The sequence below is a fragment of the Schistocerca gregaria genome, chromosome X, assembly GCF_023897955.1.
Source record: "Schistocerca gregaria isolate iqSchGreg1 chromosome X, iqSchGreg1.2, whole genome shotgun sequence".
In the NCBI taxonomy this organism is placed as follows: domain Eukaryota; kingdom Metazoa; phylum Arthropoda; class Insecta; order Orthoptera; family Acrididae; genus Schistocerca; species Schistocerca gregaria.
This window is the reverse complement of record NC_064931.1, coordinates 568,764,902-568,779,931: the sequence shown is the minus strand read 5'-3', so window position 1 is coordinate 568,779,931 and position 15,030 is coordinate 568,764,902. Positions and strand designations below refer to the sequence as shown.

At 43.0% G+C, this 15,030-nt stretch overlaps 2 protein-coding genes across 4 annotated transcripts in view; one reads left to right on the top strand and one right to left on the bottom strand.

Moving 5' to 3' along the window:
- The window catches only part of LOC126299340 (catenin delta-2), a 468,367-nt gene that overhangs the window by 330,679 nt on the left and 122,658 nt on the right, over nt 1–15,030 (bottom strand). The window lies entirely within an intron of this gene.
- Nucleotides 5,757–15,030, top strand: part of LOC126299343 (protein tyrosine phosphatase domain-containing protein 1-like) — a 584,390-nt gene continuing 575,116 nt past the window's right edge. The window contains exon 1 of the mRNA XM_049991191.1: nt 5,757–5,832. The gene's annotated coding sequence lies outside the window, so the exon portion shown is untranslated. The remainder of the gene's footprint in view (nt 5,833–15,030) is intronic.

The following is a 15,030-nucleotide window of genomic DNA, read 5'->3' as shown; positions in this document are numbered from 1 at the left end:
GTGATTCATGAAATGTATAGGTTATAGTTAGTTAGGGCCATTCTTTTGTAGGGATTTTTGAAAGTGAGATTGCGTTGCGCTAAAAATATTGTGTGTCAGTTTAGTGTTGATCAGAATACGTAAAGATCGAAATGTCTGAGTACGTCCAGTTCTGCTCAGCTGTTTGAAAATCAAATAATGTAAGAGGTTTATCAGCAGAGTCATTCATAAATTTTTCTAAGGGGCGTTTCATATCCTAGCCTTCTTCATGGGTTTATTAACTTCAGTAACCAAACCGCTATGGCGACATCATGATCAGTAATCCCTGTCTCTGTACTGACATCGTCGATAAGCACGCGCTTGTTTGCAGCTAGAAGGTGTAGTGTACTTCCAGTCCCCCTCAGGAGCTGCGGGTTCAGCGCGGTAGATTGCTAACCGAACGGGCCCGGGTACGATTCCCGCCCAGAGGCTGAGTATTCTATTGTCCTCATCTTCATATCGTCGTAACTGATACGAAAGTCGCATGCATGGCGTCATATGACAACTCTAAGTTTGTGTAACTTCATACCAGGTTACAGCTTGACGCTAAAGAATATTCTGATTTCTCGAAGTGCACTGTCGTAACGTCTTTCCATTGTTGAGATGGCTATATTGCCTCCTAACGAAAGCCAATTAGTTATTATACAAATATGCAAAATATTTCCATTGTGTGTTGGCTGTCGAACCAGCTGCTCAAGGTATTCAGAAGTACTTCACTAGACTGCCTGTCGGTACCACCTGAAATGAATCTATAAACGTCTCAGTCCATGCTCTGTGGGTTAAATATGCCTTTAACTAATTCTGTATGATCTGGGAATTTCCTCGCTGCTGAGAGGAGACTTTCTTTGAATGGTTCTAAAACTGTCACTGCGGAATCGGACTGGCCGAATTAGTGGGATATAGATGCAGACTGGCAGTAGCTAGAAAAACATTTCTGGAAAAGAGGAACTTGTTAACATAGAATATAAATTATGAGGCTCAGGAAGTCTTTTCTTAGGATATTTTTCTTGAGTGTAGCCTTGTACGGTAGTGAAACGTAGACGATAAGCAGTTCAGACAAGAACAGAACACAAGATTTTGAAGTGTACTGTTGCATATGAAAGCTAAAGATTAGGTAGGCACATCGAATAACTAATGAGGACTTACTGAATCGCGTTGAAAAGAAAAAAAAAAATATTGCACAGCATAACTAAGACCGTGGCCTGAGTGGAGCGGGGCGGTCAGCGTTCGACGCTTTGTCCACTGTAGCGTGCAACACAAACCTATTTATATAGCAACGTATATGGTGTCTGTTCCTTGAGACATGTCCGAAAGGACAGACAGCATTTTGATCCAGCAGCCGCTATAAATTAAGACAAAAAGCAATTGCAGCCATTGGCTGCGAGTGAACATTGATTTAAATCAACGAGGAAAGATGAAAACTTGTGCTAGATCAGGATCCATAGCCGCGTCTTCTGTTAATTAGGCAGATGCTCTGACCACATCATAGCCTGGCTTCGGAATTCGACCCCTGCCCGCCTTACCTCCTCCAGCCTGCCGCGGCTCCGGCGCTCTGTGGAGTATCGACGCCGCATGACGCGAGTCCTAGAAGTGTTACTTTGTGTTGTGTATTCAACGAAAAAATGCTCAAAGCATGAAAAAAAATAAAAAAAATTGTTGGAATGCTCGCCTGCTAAGCGGACGGTCCGAATTCGATTTCCGGCCGATGCGTCTGTTTTTACTTTACTGTTCTGCTTCCGTATACAACAGGCAGAATAACTGTAATAGTAATTTTTGCCACCAAGCAAACAAAACTATTTTTTTAATTGCTCTTAGAATTACGTAGAGTTTACGAGTTTACGTTAGCTTTTCTCCGAAATGATTTCTTTTGGGAAAAGCAAAAGAGGAAAGAAAAGCCGGTAGAGCACTTGCCCAAAGAAAAGTGGTCGGATCATCTGCCTAGTAAGGAGGAGACCCGTGTTCGAATGCCGGTCCGGCACAAATTTTCAACTTTCCCGATAATAAATAAGTGCCCGTTCGCAGCCAATGTCTGTAATTCCTTTGCGGCTTTATTGCAAACCTACTTGACGATACGGAAGTGTCCTGGTGGCAAGCGTTTGGGGAGGCGCGTGCAGCTGGCAGCAACAGCGTTCTGCAGAGCGTGGAACGCAAACCAGTTAGTGTTTCTCGAGCGTGCAACGAGCGGCCACCCGTATATTATTGATAAAATCATCACAGCAATACAAGAAAGGCCAAAAATCTGGCAATCTAACCATTCTCAGTATAAAAATAGATCGATTGTAAGTGATGAGAGAGACGGCAGTGAAGCTTAATGCTGACAGTTAGTGAATATTTTTATTGTGTCATTCTGTTCTGACAAAAGTAATTCACAAATAAGTCTCGCACATTTCTTGTAGAGATGGGCAAACTCGTTCAAGTTCAAATTGGTTCAAATGGCTCTGAGCAGTATGGGACTCAACTTCTGAGGTCATCAGTCCCTTGAAATTAGAACTACTTAAGCCTAACTGACCTAAGGACATCACACACATCCATGCCCGAGGCAGGATTCGAACCTGCGACCGTAGCGGTCGCGCGTTTCCAGACTGTAGCGCCTAGAACCGCTCGGTCACCAATTCCGGCAAACTCGTTCATTCTTGGGAACTAGTTCACTGGTGATAGCTCTATTTTTGAACCGTTCATTTTTAATCGTTCACCGTTCATTGTGCTTGGTATATGGTTCTTATGAAAAATTGAAAATTAGTAGCAAAGGTGACTGAAGATGGAAGGCGCCAAGAGGGGGCACTTGCCTCCCCCCTGAAGTGCAGAGTTTCTATTCATAACAGAATTCTCACATACCTGTAATTTTCGTGATTTTGCAAAACATTTCGTTTAGCCAACTGCAGCGTTATGTGACCGATCGCAGTGAAATAATATAAGGTGGCGCACGAAAAACCGGGCCCGAGTACTGACTGCTCGCCAATTACGGAGGAGTCGTTGACCGCTAGGAGCAGAATAGACAAACATGTAATAATTAGGCAGTGAAGAAATAACAAATAAGCTAATGCAAACAAGTTTGAAACAACAGATGACGATTGGTAAGCGACAATGTGCAGTCTAGTACTCGGGGCCGATTTTTCGTGCGCCACCCTGTACCACTGAAATAATATTGTAGGAGTTATCATATTCTCTTTACAAAATGTGACAACATACACTCGATTACGAAGCACGGGCTTCATTCGGTTGTAAGTCGGTCTGCCTTCAATAATAATGGACATGTTCTTTTACCTTGGATCAAAGAAAGATGGAAAATGGCCATTCGTGTGTGCCGCGCCGACGTCCTTCGCATGTTGTAAGTAGGCTGTTTAGGTTTTTTTATATTGGTAACGCCACGTAGCGCTCTGTATGAAAATCACTGGCTGTGCTGTGTGCAGTCTGTGGCTGGTTGGCATTGTTGTAATACTCGCCATTGTAGCGTTGGGCAGATGGATGTGAACAGCGCGTAGGGTTGCGGCAGTTGAGGTGAGCCGCCAGCAGTGGTGGATGTGGGGAGAGAGATGGCGGAGTTTTGAAATTTGTAAGAATGGATCTCATGAACTGATATATATATATATATATATATATATATATTATGACTATTAAGGTAAATACATTGTTTGTTCTCTATTAAAATCTTTCATTCGCTAACTATGCCTATCTGTAGTTAGTGCCTTCCGTAGTTTGAATCTTTTATTTAGCTGGCAGTAGTGGCGCTCGCTGTATTGCAGTAGTTCGAATAACGAAGATTTTTGGTGAGGTAAGTGATTTGTGAAAGATATAGGTTAATGTTAGTCAGGGTCATTCTTTTGTAGGGAATTTTGAAAGTGAGATTGCGTTGCGCTAAAAATATTGTGTGTCAGTTTAAGCACAGTCATGTATAATTTTTCTAAGGGGACGTTTCAATGTGTAATAACAAAAAATCGTGCCTTTTTGCAAGTTTTTCTTCTGCTGTTTATCGAAATAGTGAAGTAAGCTGATACGCCGTTTTGTTACCTGAAAAGATATTTGTATTACATAATACTTAATTTTTATGTAATTTACGTAATTATAAAATACATTTTAATTACCGGTCGTGGACGCTGAATAGAATACGAAAAGAACCAGAAGATCAGAGTTAAAAAAAAGGTTTGAAACAGATGTAGAATGGACGTGCGAAACGAACAGCAACTCGATAATGAACTAACTATGAGCAGTCGGCAGTGGAACTGCGACGAGTGGCCACGCGGAGAAGGACGAGTCTGGCGGAACGGGACCGAGACCGAGACAGACGGGAACGGGACCGAGGCTGGAGCGAGACCGGCCGACGTGCCGTTCGGGAACGAGACCGACCGTTTCCCATTCCCGGGAACTATAAGTAGAGAGCCGCGACCGAATTGAACTATGAAAGACCGTTCCTTAGAACTCGTTGCTCACTCGTTCCGTTCATCTTGGTGAACCGTTCCTTAGCACCCGTTAGTACGCGAACGACCCATCTCTAATCTCTTGCCGCTAGTGATGTTTAATGCAATTGTATAAATTGTATAATGCTATTTTCGTTTAAAATATAATAAAAATGTATAATTCAGTTTTATCTACGTCAAGGTAACTAAAATTTTTTCTCTGTGGATACAGCTGAACGGAGATTGATGCAATGTATTCTCAAGAGTGCATCGATCTTTTTCAAAATGTAATCAAATGTAGAGAGAGACATTCTCTTGCATTCATGAATTTTACCAGAATCTCATCACAAACTTTCATACAATGTATTAAACTCTCCAAACAATTGTCTCTGTTTCACTAGAATACTTGGACCTTTCCTTGCACGAGTGCATGCAGCTGGCGTAGTTCCGTAGCTTAGGGCGAATAGTGCATGTTCCATACAAACTCCACAAAAGCGTTCACGGCAGTGTTATTATGAGCGTTGCGAGGAACTGATTTAAACAAAGCAGAATAAATGATTGTGACATTTGTGGCAGGGAAACGGTGCTCCCGTAGCTTGCGTTGAATGGCGGTAACTGGTGGCGTGCGTACACCGCAGGCCGACGGCCGCTCGCGCAGGCGCGTCGCCGTGGATCGGGGCCGGCAGTACCGGCTATTCCCCGTGCCGGCTAGTTGCCGTGCGGACTTCGCTGTCTCAACATGCGCCAACCCGTGAGTACCTCACTTGCCACATGACAGGTGAAACAGGATCCACGAGGCTCCTTAAGCTAGTGTGAAAAGCATCTGGACGTAGAGTATCCCAGGCAGTGAAATTACTTAGGTTTACGAAAAAGCTGCCGTAGTACTTATCACCTCCTCCACGGACATTTGTAATGACGACAGACCTCTTTTGTTCTCTTTTCTATTCCCTATTTCTTACTTTTTATTGTTATTAGTTTTTTCTGTAATATTAGCGGAGGGAAGTTTTAAGGAGTAGTTCTGGTAGCTAAATCAGTAATAATTCTTAGCTTATAGTCAGTTATTAGAAGGAACAGTGCAGGGGAACGCCAGAATGGTCGTCTGCCGCAAGGTAACGAAGTCACTACCATAAATCAGGTACTCTAAGAAAGAACAAATATGTGTTTTTTTTGTATATCTTGTTTCCAAACGTAATATTTAAAAAACGGTCCATATAGTTACCCAGGTGCTGGACCATCCATAAAGAAAAATAAATGTAAAAATATGATTAAGTACGCTCTGCTGTCGTCGCTACGCTTCACTTTGTCAGAGCCTTCATCGTCGAATGTTTTCATATTTGCAGTATACGCCGGTCCTTGTGGGAAATACTTCGATGGGAGCGCCTCTGATCAACATGACCCCAGTGAACACATAAGGGAAAAGGTAAGAACGCACACAAAAGCACCGTTTTAATACATGACACTCTAAATTTGCACAGTACGACGTTACTGCCACGTACCTGCACCAGAAACCTGTAACGAAGCCAGTCTGCTTGAACCCCATAAGCTCTTGACGACCTTAAGACCGTATGATCGAGTTACGATGCATGACGCATGAAAGATAGGTCTGAGGTATAACAGAAAGCTGACCTAAACAAGTAATAAATCACATGTGATACTTTCATTTGTGGTAAAATGCGTTGAAAATGAAGTACGCACTGGACGCTTCTTTAGTTCAATGACATTTAACCGGACCCGGTCGAATAGTAAGAAACCCTGCAAGCTGACTTGTCGAGCTGTTGATATCTGTTTTCATGCGCCAGGAGGTTTCAGTAGTAATAATGTGCCCACCTCGCTAGCCACGGGGCAACGTGGCTGACTGACAACTGAAGGGGCCCGGGTTCGATTCCTGGCAGGGTCAGAGATTGTCATCCTCGCGGAGTGGGTGTTGTGTTGTGTTCGTCATCAGCGAGACGCAAGTCGCCCAAATGGCGTCACGTAAAAAGTTTTGCAGCCGGCGGCGAGCCGCCATGAGACAGAGAGAGAGAGAGAGAAGTAATAATGTGGGTATCCACGATAGAGGATTAAAGACACAGAATCTGCGAAATGAAGGTTTTTGTACTAGTTGTCTGGAAGCTTCTAGTCATATTAATGGTATTTGTGGAATATACTGTAGGAATCTGGAAATTTGTGGTAAGGTCTTATGGGACCAAACTGCTGAGGTCATCGGTCCCTAAGCTTACGCAACACTTAACCTAATTTAAACTTACGCTAAGGACAACAAAAAAATGGTTCAAACGGCTCTGAGCACTATGGGACTTGACTTCTGAGGTCATCTGTCCCCTGGAACTACCTAAACCTAACGAAGCTAAGGACATCACACACATCCATGCCTGAGGCAGGATTCGAACCTGCAACCGTAGCGGTCGCGCGGTTCCAGACTGTAGCGCATAGAACAGCTCGGCTAAGGACAACACACACACCCATGCCCGAGTGAGAACTCGAACCCCTGAGGGGAGGGGGGGGGGGGGGTGCCACGCGGTCCGTGACAAGGCATCTCAGGCCGCGCGGCTACACTGTAGGTGATATATGTAACATTCGAGCCTGAAAGTTCTTACTGCGCTCAGACTACACAAGCTTCTTCCTACAACACAACACAATTATTTTGGAAAGAGTAGGCTTGAAACACGCGGTATAATGCTTGGAATGGGAAACTTGGTGTTGAAATTATTTCAGGCAGACGACGAGTGATGTACCAAATTTCTAGAGGGTTGTCCTATTGCTGTGCAATATTATAAAGTATTGTTCTCTAGACATTCTTGTCAATGGGGTGTTACGAAAACTAACCAAGACATAGCAGATGGTTCAAATGGCTCTGAGCACTACACGACTTAACTTTTGAGGTCATCAGTCGCCTAGAACTTAGAACTAATTAAACCTAACTAACCTAAGGACATCACATACATCCATGCCCGAGGCAGGATTCGAACCTGCGATCGGAGCGGTCGCTCGACTCCAGACTGTAGCGCCTAGAGCCGCACGGCCACTCAGGCCGGCAAGACATAGCACATTATATCTTTTATCATATACGAGGGCGTGCTGAATAGGAATGCATCCGAGTTTATGTGAAAACTCTTAAAAACTATTAAGTAAACAAACGTTATTAATATTGTAACTCTTCATCCTTCATGTCCACATATTTGCAACCCTCTGTCACTAGAGGGCTCAGAACCATAGCGTATAACATGGTGGCGTGGAATGTAACTACCCCAGGGATCAGTGTTGGGGCCGCTCCTATTCTTTATTTATATAAATGATATGCGCTTTAGTATTACAGGTAACTATAAAATATTTCTGTTTGCTGATGACACTAGCTTGGTAGTGAAGGATGTTGTGTGCAACATTGACTCGGTTTCAAATAGTGCAGTACATAACCTCAGTTCCTGGCTTGTTGAAAATAAACTAACGTTAAATCACAGTAAGACTCAGTTTTTACAGTTTCTAACACACAATTCAACAAAACATGACGTTTTAATTGCACAGAACGGACATACGATTAGTGAAACTGAACAGTTCAAATTTCTGGGTGTTCAGATAGATAGTAAGCTGTCGTGGAAAGCCCACGTTCAGGATCTTGTTCAAAGACTTAATACTGCCATTTTTACTATTCGAACAGTATCAAAAGTGAGTGATACTTCGAAACGAAAATTAGTCTACTGTGTTTATTTTCATTCGCTTACGTCGTATGGTATTATATTTTGGGGTAACTCTTCCCCGTCCACAGCTCGTTGTCGTGCGGTAACGTTCTCGTTTCCCGCGCCTGGGTTCCCGGGTTCGATTCCCGGCGAGGTCAGGGATTTTCTCTGCCTCGTGATGATTGGGTGTTGTGTGATGTCCTTAGGTTAGTTAGGTTTAAGTAGTTCTAAATTCTAGGGGACTGATGACCACAGCAGTTGAGTCCCATAGTGCTCAGAGCCATTTGAACCATTTTTGACTGACTTTCGTAAACAGATGAACCGTGGGTGAGGCAAGGGGGGGAGGGGGGTTAAAATATCCTATATCACAATGAAACACGCATATTTTGTTGCACAGTTTGTTCGCTCTCAAACAAAAATCTATTGAAAATTACAACTGGGATTAGCGATACATAAATAGGAACTCTTTAAAGGGCGTCGCACGTAGTTATCTGCACAAATTTAATCACGTTCCTTTTTAGGCTGGTTTTATTAGTCACAATAGAACAATACGGGAAGGAAGGGGAGGAGCAGTGTTAAGAATCTTTATCTACAACGAGGTAAGCTTTGGTTGTACTGACTAACTTACGTTTTTCCTTTTTCTAACAATGTTGAGAACCAAACATTCAGTTTAGTGATGCAATAAGCCTCCTTTTTTTGCAAGCAGATAATTGTTTTATTCCAAGTTCTCTGTTCAAAACAATTATTTATGGCAAACTGCCCCTGTGTGTTCTACGTGGAATGTTGTTGGGTCACCAGTGACAACAACCAATAAGTATTACTACGAACAGAAGGAAAAAATCTCTGCCAGTGGTATAAAACCTTAACTGTGCAGCTAAATCGTAACTGGAGCATTGTTAAAGAATTTTGGCCCCAGGAGTACCCGTCAATCGGCGCTAACGTCCACTACCGAACGAATGAAGTTAGTGGAATATCTCACAAAGAACCCTTGACTGGAAATTCGCAGGCCAATGATATTTATGGCATTTAACGCCCCACTTATTGTCTACCATGCAACCACAATATTGGCTGCTAATTACAGCATAGGCCTAGTTGATCTGCTTAGGAGACGAGTAACACACAACAGTGCTACACTTCTAGTGGGTTTGATACAAAGGAGAGAAATGGCAATGATACACAGAGCAAACATTGCATTAAATTTACAGTAACAATTGCCGAAATTGACATTTCGTCAGAAAGGAATCCAAGGAATTTCGCGAAGTGAGAAAGACGTGACACATGTAATATCAGCGTTTCTGCAACATGAGCCAGTTGAATGGGTGATAAACGCTCGACTGCGCGGACAATGTACATGATGACTACAATGATGACGATACGTGCTTAACCAGTGGAAGTGATTTTGAAACATGGGTCGAGCCAAGTGGTTCATCAGCCTTGTTGGACACGGAGCTACAAATCCCATCTCCAGCGAAAGGTAGTAAAGGGCAATCGTTGTCCAAGAAGCGGGTCCTAAACACAATTACATACACGGAAGATCATTCGCAGCATAGTATGAAAACAATTATGTAGAGATTTTGATATGTCCGCTTAAGGGAGGACAAGGTGTACTTGTTACAAAAACTGGTGTTTGTGTGTTTTAATGTAGCTCGATACAATTTAAAGGATGTGCGTAATAGTCACCTATTACGTCATGCACATCAAATTGGGGCAACATCAATTACAGTGATTTTAAGGGAAGCAGTGGGTGATTGCCTAACTTGAAACAGTGCTACAGAATTGAAAGGCACAAGACAACGAAGTTTAAAACAAAGCACTAACTTGACAACGCACAGCAAAATGCGGAATCGGCCCGAAAATGTGTAGACGAGAGAAACAAACTTATCCCTTCGTTCATTAAGGGATTTGTTTTCAACTCAGGATTGGAAGAGTAAATGCATACGAAAGCAACCCTGGAGATTAGAGATGCCAAGAGAGTTGTATAAAGATCAACTAACGTCAATGCCTTAACACGTTCGTATACAATTACGCCGACTGTTCATCTGGATGGTAAAATGGTTGGAAAGTTATTTATTGTGTTGCGAGAAGTTAGAGGTGCTCCGCTCCCTACGATCCTTTCTCGTGCGCTTAATCTTGCAAGGGAGTGGGGAATATTTACGTCACAACAAGCAAGAGTGGAAAAATTAGCGTAAGAAAACTACAGATCTGGTATGAGCCCTGCTTTTGTCCAATAGCTGGTCAAAATAACTTGCTTTTGAATGATTTCTGGTCTGCGTGTAAAAATCATACTCCTTTAGAGCAAAGTATCCCTCCTGAAAAGTGTGTGCATTGCAGTTCATACCATCTGGAACCTCTGGACAGATTCAGCTTTGGATTTTTTTTGCGTGCCTATAAAACACCATCTGCAGCTACGCCTTAAAGGATAGCCAGTTTCACGATAAGCTTCACGCCAGACTATTTCGCATTCGCTTTTATGCCATCGTATTCCATCAGTTACCATTACCTCGTTACACCAATATGGTTCTATATGTATTATTTAAGAGTGAATACCTAGCTTTACGTCTGGCACAGTTTTTAACTCCCAAGGGGTTCGTCTTCGATCTTGATGGTGCGAAACTTAGTGATTACTGTGGCGCTCCATTTTTCGTTCGGTTTCATGGTGCAAGTTAATGGTTTGTTTTGAACATTTCTTCAAGGTCGACGATGTCCATTTTGTGAAGTGTAAACATGCATCCCATAGATGGTTGATCTCTGCACTTCCTGGACACTCATTTTCTGTCGCCCTCTTGATGCACATGATGGGTCATTAGCGGCTAATATTTTTTCTGACGTAATTGTTAACACAACACTTTCAAATGAGCCTTACTAAAGATTGAACTTGCGACCTCGCACTCAAGGGGTTCCTTGTCAGCAACGTTATTTACCGCAATCTGTGAAAGGGCGGACGATTTGCAGGATATAAGTTGGTAGATTACAGCGAGTGGCATCAAGTGCCATTAGTACCCCAAAGTAAAAGGAAAAGTAAGGAAGAATAGGATTTACGTTCCTGTTGACGGTGAGGTCCGTCTCGGAGCACAATGTAGAACTAGTGAACGGTGGGGAAATAATCGACTGTGTTATTTTTTAGATTCACCAACACGACAAGGAAGTGATTTTAGGAAAACACGGCAAACCTAAATCTGAATGACTGGACGGGTATCTGACTTCGTTCTTCCGAGTGCAAGTCCAGCGTCTTCATCACCGCGCCACCTCGTTCGATTTGTTCCAGAATGAATGTTTAGACGTGTTGACTTGCTTAGTAGAAAGAAAAGCATTGGAGTGAAATCAGGGCAAGGTCGTCCACGACCAACTCCGGCCGGAGACGATCGTTACCTCTTCCTTACAGTCACTCAGCGCAGATTGAAGACTGCAACCCAATAGGAAACGTCCTAGTATCATAATGGCTGACAGATGGTATTGAAGGCAATCAGACCTACGGAATTCCGTGTCATTCATAATGTTTCTTTGGCTGTTCGACGATATCAAGATATGCTATCACATCTCCTTTTTCTGCCAATACCAACACAATTAACAATTTTTTCTTAATATGAATGACAAAATTCGCCAATAAAGGTTAATTAGTAGAGCAATTCTACAACCTAAGTGTTGCATTCGAAGTCATGACCAGAGTTTTTCCCCAATTTTAATCTTATTAAGGACACCCAGGATACAATTGGAATACGTAGTGCTGATTGGTAAGTTTCATTACTTTTTTAGATTTCTTCAAGTGGGAAACTGTGCTGGCTGTTGGGGACGGCGTTCCTCCGTATCAAGGGCTTGTAGTTTCATTTTTTTGTTTGCTTTTGCTCTGTTTCACTGATACACATATGCTGCTTACATGCCTGGACCACATATAGGCAAGACTAACGGAGATGTTTATCGATACACTGCAGGAAGCTATAATGTCTAGCAAAAATAAATGAGAATTTTAGAAAAAACGAATTTTTGTCAATGGAGTGAGTGACTGATTCTCATGTAAAATTTGTTTGTTTGTTTATAGATGCAATCACATTCTTATGACACAGTCATAACCAGTTTCGGCCGTACAATGGCCATCTTCAGATTCTATAACAATACAAAACAAAATTTATATTAAAACCTGAAAATAAGTGCAAAATTTAACCAGGATTATTAGTAATCTAACGGAATTTATGCGAAATACATATAGTCCATACCTAAAGGCGGCATACACTGAACACAGGTTCATGCGTTGTCATTCTACATTGCGTCATTTTATCCGAACATTGCGGGAAAATATCGTTTGAAGAAAGATTAAACAATGAATTGTAAGATGTTTAATTTGCTGCATTATGTAGCTCTTTTAACAATTTAATTTTGATTTAGGATGGTAAATGATTTAAATTGGGCTCAATCTAAAAATATAATATATCAATATAAACTATAGAAATGAAATATTAAGTACAGTGTTCAACAAGTTCAATCAAAACTTAATAAATTCGCTGCTTTCGTGAACATTCGTGTAAGGCGGAGAAATGCGTACCACCACGTTTCTGACTTTGATAAAGGTCGGATTGTAGTCTATCGCGATTGCGGTTTATCGTATCGCGACATTGCTGCTCGCGTTGGTCAAGATTCAATGACTGTTAGCAGAATATGGAATCGGTGAGTTCAGGAGGGTAATACGGAACGCCGCACTGGATCCCAACGTCCTCGTATCATTAGTAGTCGAGATGACAGCCATCTTATCCGCATGGCTGTAACGGATCGTGCAGCCAAGTCTCGATACCTGCGTCAACAGATGGGGACGTTTGCAAGACAACAACCATCTGCACGAACAGTTCGACGACGTTTGCAGCAGCATGGACTATCAGCTCGGAGACCATGGCTGCGGTTACCCTTGACATTGCATCACAGACAGGAGCACCTGCGATGGTGTACTCAACGACGAACCTGGGTGCACGAATGGCAAAACGTCATTTGCTTTTCGGGTGAATCCAGGTTCTGGTTACAGCATCATGATGGTCACATCCGTGTTTGGCGACATCGCGGTGAACGCACATTGGAAGCGTGTATTCGTCATCGCCATACTGGCGTATCACCCTGCGTGATGGTATGAGGTGCCATTGGTTACACGTCTCGGTCACCTCTTGTTCGCATTGACGGCAGTTTGAACAGTGGACGTTACATTTCAGATGTGTTACGACCCGTGGCTCTACCTTTCATTCGATCCCTGCGAAACCCTACATTTCAGCAGGTTAATGCACGACCGCATGTTGTAGGTCCTGTACGATCCTTTCTGGATACAGAAAATGTTCGCCTGCTGCCCTGGCCAGCACATTCTCCAGATCTCTCACCAACTGAAAACGTTTGGTCAGTGGTGGCCGAGCAACTGGCTCGTCATAATACGCCAACCACTACTCTTTATGAACTGTGGTATCGTGTTGAAGCTGCATAGGCACCCCTACCTGTACACGCCATCCAAGCTCTGTTTGACTCAATGCCCAGGCGTATCAAGACCATTATTAGGGCCAGAGGTGGTTGTTTTGGGTACTGATTTCTCAAGATCTATGCACCCAAACTGCGTGAAAATGTAATCACATGTCAGTTCTAGTGTAATATATTTGTCCAATGAATACCCGTTTATCATCTGCATTTCTTCTTGGTGTAGCAATTTTAATGGCCAGCAGTGTAGCTTTTCCGAAATCCCATAATTGTCTCCCATTGCGACGCAAAATTTTGTAATTTGGTTCTTATGTGCCTACAATCTTCCTATGTAATGGTACAAAGGTGTGGCACCGTGAGACGTCAACCGAGGGTTCGGCGACGCCTCAAACAGCAAGGTATCGACACATACGAAACATACGCCCCAGCTCAGAAGTTCATGTGAGGTGTCGAAAGATGTTGCCTGCCTTCAGGCACTAGAGCAGCTGCGAGACACAACCCAGTTCAATGGGTGTCCAAGTTTAACAGGTATTATTTAATGCGCTCAACAAAGCTGTGTGGATGTCACTGACGGTGTTGCCGAAATGGCGGTCTTAGAGGGACCCTTTCCTGTTTTATTCACGCACTTGTCAATGTTGCTGGGGGGGGGGGGGGGGGCTTATGGGCGCTCAACATCGAGGTCATCAGCGCGTCAATGTTGCACCCCTTCATTACCACACCACAAGAGGGCACGAAGCAATGTTGCACCCCTCCATTGCCACACCACAAGAAGGCACGAAGCAGGAGGGCTGAACAAGCATTTGCTGCTTCGGATCATGTTCAAATTTCGTCGAATGGTTTTGGACGGTCTCAGGTGGTTCCACTCTGTATTCCAGAGCGGAACCTGCGGTCACGCTACACTGACGTCGCAGGGCGCAACGATTTTGCACAATTACAGAATAAGGCTGTAGTTACCTTTGAGCCAACTTTCAAACTTACGCTTCGGAATGGGAGACAATTACGGGATTTCGAATAAAGATACTTTTATTGCGCCATATTACCCCGGCGTTCACTAGTTGACCAAATACGTCGAAGAAGTACACAGCAGATGCAATCTATAATACTCTTATCTTTGGATGTAAAAACATTTGAAAGTTATTCCTATTACACATGTATTCAGTAATAAATATGCAGTTGGTCTTATCTCTTAAAATTCAAAATAGAAAAATTATAACAAACGTTGACAAATTACCCATCATTTCAGCACACGAACTCAGCGGTGATTGATGGCTTTTTCATCCTGTCGAATGAATTGTGCCACCAACTACTAGAGTTCTGCATTCTTTAGGAGACTAAGAACGAAAATCTCTTCTACAAAAGTCAACATGGATTCCGCAAACAGAGATATTGCGAAACTCAGCTGTTCCTCCATGAGATCCACAGCGCTGTAGATATCGGCGTTCAGATTGATTCTGCGTTCGTCGACTTCAGCAAGGCAGTTGAAACGGTACCGCACTGCCGTTGGGTGG